The sequence below is a fragment of the Simochromis diagramma genome, unplaced genomic scaffold (assembly GCF_900408965.1).
Source record: "Simochromis diagramma unplaced genomic scaffold, fSimDia1.1 OVJJ01000692.1, whole genome shotgun sequence".
NCBI lineage: Eukaryota > Metazoa > Chordata > Actinopteri > Cichliformes > Cichlidae > Simochromis > Simochromis diagramma.
Genome location: NW_024387485.1, coordinates 458,371 through 463,785, shown reverse-complemented (window position 1 = coordinate 463,785; position 5,415 = coordinate 458,371).

Genomic DNA, 5,415 nt, shown 5'->3' with positions numbered 1-5,415 from the left:
GAACAGAAGTAGGAAAGGGCTGGCTGGCTGGCTGGATGACTGACTGACTGACTGACTGAATGAATGAATGAAGGACTGACTGACTGACTGACTGACTGAAAGACTGAATGGCTAGCTGACTGAACGCAGGCGGAAACAACAACATAACATCAATGACACGACCATGGACTGCTGGAACTGAGGAACTTAAATACACAGGCTGACTGATGAGTGATTAGAGACAGGTGAGTGAACAGCTGAACATAATGAACTAATGATAAATGGGAAGAGGACTGAACATAATGCGCACAGACCAAGGCTAACACAATAAAACAGGAAGTGGAACAGGCAGAAGATAAACAGTAAACGTGAACTGAAAATACTGGGTCAACGACCCAGAAACCCTGACACTTATAGACTGGTTTAAATTAAAAAAAAATGAAAAGAAAATTAATTCTGCCTTGTAAGATAGATGGTCTGCATGAATATCATTGAAATATTCTACATATGTAAGTATTTCAGGAATCTGATTCTTTAAACTCATTTAAAAAACACAGCAAATAGAAAATGAGCTACGAGCTGTTTTCATTCTGCTGTTGTCTCCTTTATACTAAATGAATGCTTCCTCAAAGAATAGTGAGCAAACAATGACAGATGCAGATCTGCTGCATAAACACTGAAGTTATATCGATGACAGTCACAGAATCAAGGATTTGTCTCTTTGGTCATGCCAACAAATATTCCCGTTTTCTCTTAAGCTCTTCTTTCTCATCAGCTGTTACAGCTAACTGATTGGTTTACGTCTGTGGATCTGAATACAAATGTTACTGTGTCTCTTACAGATGTGTTATCAGCAGACCTGGATTAATTCATCCTTCATCCTGCAGTTCTGCCTCGTCAGTGTGTCTGCACCAAAGTCCAGCAACAATGTCTCAGGCAGGTATGGTGACTCTCGTTTTCTCTGCAGGGGTTTCAATTGTTTTGACAGGAAAGATAAATGATGATGCTCTATCTGTCCGACTAAAACTGCAGCAAACAAACTTCCTTCCACACAACTAGAAAAAATGGAATATGCCACTCAGCTACACTAACTGCGCTTGTCCTTTTTCTCCGGCTACATGATATCACAGTATAGCTACTGTAATCTGCCCCAACTTGTCTCACCCTTTCTTCCTACTCTGAACATGGTTAAACGCTAGAAAATTAAATTGATTAAATTATATTTATATTAAATTTATATTATATATTTATATTAAAATGTGGAGATCCACATTAAACATAGCGTTCCGACACAAGGATGCCATTAACCCAGTAACCCATTGCACCCATGGTGTCACAGCTTTGCTATATTAATATGAAGGAACACAAAAAAAATTGCCAGAAAAATGATACTTATAACAAAGTACTTATAATGTTAGGGTTACATTATAAGTTTTTCGTTATAAGAGAAATTTTTTTTTAATGTGCAACTGCAGAATGGAGCATAAAAACAGAGATGCATAAGTTTAAGACCACCTGAAAAATGGCAAAAAATCATATTTTGTATGGCTGGGTCTTAACAAGGTTCCAAATAGAGCTTCAACATGCAACAAGAAGAAATGGGAGTGAGACAAAACATTTTTTTGAGCATGCAATTTATTGAAAACGACGCTTAAACTGAAATAAGCCGGTCTTAAACTTTCGATCAGGACTGTATGTAATAGGTAGGTGGGGGTTGTAGAATCAAGTCTTCTTATTTCTGTACTACACACTTACATGTTTCACTCTCCAGTATGCTCCTGCTTTTTACTAACATGTACACACACAAAAATACACCACATTTTTCAAGCATTTGTGGTCTGAAGTTGTTATAATTTGTTGTTTGGTCACTGCCAAGCTTCACTGTTCACACCGCAGCTTCATCTTTGTTCTTGTCAACCTGACAAATCACTCAGCTGACTCCAGACCAGCACCGCTGCAGTCAGACATGAGTCATTTCAGTAACAAATTGGCCTGATTGCTTTCCAGATTGCTGCTGAAGTGACTCTCAGTCATGTTGCATCTGGGGTGACACTTTGAGCATTTTAATACAGCCACCTGAGCTTTAGAAAACTTCCTGCTCCCATTCATCACCAGTCTCCTCTTCTTTTTCAGTTCCTGCATCTGTCTTGGTCTTATCCTGCTCCTTATATGGTCTTATCTTTTTTTAGGTGTTTGGTTTTCTGTTGATGCGTCTTCATTACAGGCGTCTGAGAAATGTACAAACAGACCTTCATCAGCAGACCTACAACCTCAATTAAAATTCATGGCACAAAGTTAAATAGTTACAAAAATGCAGCCTACACCTGGGACCGTAAATATTTGGACAAGGACAATTTTTTCTCATTTTGGTTCTGTACATTATCACAATGAATTTTAAGTGAAAAAACTCAGATGCAGTTGAAGTGCAAACTTTCAGCTTTATTCAGTGGGTTGAACAAAAAGTTTGGATAAAAATGAGGAACTAAAGTATTTTCTCAAACACAACCCCTTCATTTCAGGGGCTCAAAAGAAATTGGACAAATTAACTAACTGAAAATAAAATGTTCATTTCTAATAGTTGGTTGAAAAACCTTTGCTGGCAATGACAGCCTGAAGTCTTGCACTCACAGAGATCATCAGATGCTGGGTTCCTCCTTTTTAATGCTCTGCCAGGCCTTTACTGCAGCAGGTTTCAGTTGCTGTTTGTTTGTCATCATCATCATCGTTTATTTGTATAGCACTTTAAGAACACACCAGGCAGACCAAAGTGCTGAACAACACAGATCAAAACAACTACCAAATTAAAAATACCATAAAATCATTACATACAATAAGATAAATAAGAAGGTGTCAGTTTCCTACAGAGTTAAAAGCCAGGGAATAAAAATAGGTTTTCAATCTGGACTTAAAGACCTGCACTGATGACGCTTGTCTAATTTGGAGGGGAAGGTTAATCCAGAGCATCGGAGCCGCAATTGAAAAGGCACGGTCTCCTCTGCATTTCAGCCGTGACTTAGGGACCGACAGCAGCAGCTGCTCAGCTGAACGGAGCGAGCAAGGAGGAACATGTGGCTTCAGCAAATCAGATAAGTAGACAGGAGCCAGACCATTTAAAGATTTAAAAACCAATAAAAGGACTTTAAAACGAACCCTAAATTCAATGGGAAGCCAATGCAAGGAAGCCAGAACCGGAGTGATGTGATCGAATTTCCTACTACCGGTTAAAAATCACGCTGCCGCATTTTGCACTAACTGCAGGCGTGACAAGGTGCCCGACCCAACCCCTTTTAAAAGGGAATTACAATAGTCCAGACGTGAGGTGAAATAAGCATGAATAAGAGTTTCCAAATTGGGTTCGGAAAGGAAAGGCTTAACCTTCGACAGGCGTCTGAGGTGATAAAAAGCTGATTTTACCACCCCATTTACATGACCTTCAAAAGTAAGCGCAGAATCAAGTTTAACACCAAGATTAGTGACTGAACTTTTCAGATGAGAGGTCAAATCACCAAAATCAACATCTGTGGTATCAGTAGAACGATGCGGGTCATATAAAATTACTTCCGTTTTGCGACCATTAAAATTCAAAAAATTATTTGCCATCCATAATTTAATATCGCTAAGACAGTCAAGCAGTGATTGACATGGGGAAGGATCCAAATGATGAAAAGGTAAGTAAAGCTGACAGTCATCGGCATACAAATGAAATGACACTCCGTGTTTACGAAAAATCGCACCAAGGGGGAGTAAATACAGGGAGAAAAATAATGGCCCAAGGATAGATCCCTGGGGCACACCCAAAAGCACAGGGGCCACAGAGGAAGCGGCCAGTCCCAGCTTAACACAAAAACTCCTTTCGGAAAGATATGATTTTATCCATGACAATGCCAAATCAGAAATTCCCACACAGTGGTGTAAGCGGGAGATCAGCAGGTCGTGGTCCACTGTGTCAAATGCAGCTGTCATGTCCAATAACACAAGCACAGCATATTTACCACGATCAGTAGCAACAAGAATGTCATTCATAACTTTAACAAGAGCTGTCTCCGTACTGTGAGACAGCTCTTGTGGGCGTTTCTGTGCAAAGTTTAATCTTCAGCAAGTGAAATGCAGCTCAGTTGGGTTAAGATCAGGTTGTTTGCATTAACAAACTCCTGGGTTGCTTTGGCCGTATGTTGTGGCTTATTGTCCATCTGTATTATGAAACGCTGCCTAATCAATCTGACTGCATTTAGCTGGATTTGAGCAGACAGTCTCTGAACACCTCAGAGTTCATTCGTCTGTTTCTGTCCTGTGTGACATCATCAGTAAACACGAGTGTCCCAGTGTCACTGGCAGCCATGCATGCCCAAGCCATCACACTGCCGACGCCGCGTTTTACCGATGATGTGGTGTGCTTTGGATCATGAGCTGTTCCACACCTTCTTCATACGTTTCTCTTGCCATCATTCTTGTAGAGGTTGATCTTGGTTTCATCTGACCAAAGAATGTTTGTCCAGAACTGTGCTGGCTTTTTTAGGTGTTTTTTTTTTTTTAGCAAAGTCTAGCCAGTCTAGTCTAGCAATCAAGCCATTCTATTCTTGAGGCTTATGAATGGCTTGCACCTTGCAGTGAACCCTCTGTATTCACTTTCATGCAGTCTTCTCTTTATGGTAGACTTGGATATCGATGTGTCTATCTCCTGGAGCATGTTGTTAACTTGGTTGGCTGTTGTGAAGGGGTTTCTCTTTACCATGGAAATTATTCTGCAATCAGCCACCACTGATGTCTTCCATGGACGTCCAGGTTTTTTTGAGTTGCTGAGTTCACCAGTGCTTTCTTTCTTTCTCAGGATGCACCAAACTTTAGATTTTGCCGGTCCTAATATTGTAGCAATTTCTTGGATGATTTTTTTTCTGTTTTTGCAGCAACTTCAAGTCTTTTTTTCTGCTTAACTGATAATAACACAATGAAGGAATTGCCCACACCTGCCCATCTAATAGCCTTTGAGTCAAATATCCAATTACTTTTGGTCCGTTTAAACAGAGGGTGGCACATGTTAAGAAGCTAAAACTCATAAACCCTTCATTCAATTTGATTGTGGACACCCTCAAATGAAAGCTGAGACTCTACACATTGTCGATTACATAGCTATAATTGGAATATGTTTCAGTAAACAGGTAAACAAACAAAACATGTGCCAGTGTCCAAATATATGGACCTAACTGTATTTGTTAATGTGCACCAGTTTCACATTTTTCTTTACAGAGGAGCCAGCTTTGGGAGCTAATATATTTCAGTTTGAAGCTTGCCCAAACCAAGTTATTTTTATTCAAAATGAAAAAAACAAAACAAAAAACAGCAAAAACAAAACAAAGAACCAAAGTAAAGAACAATGACTCCACCAGCAACAGCTTTTAGAGCTGTACAAACTTAACTTTGTGTACATGGACACAAATC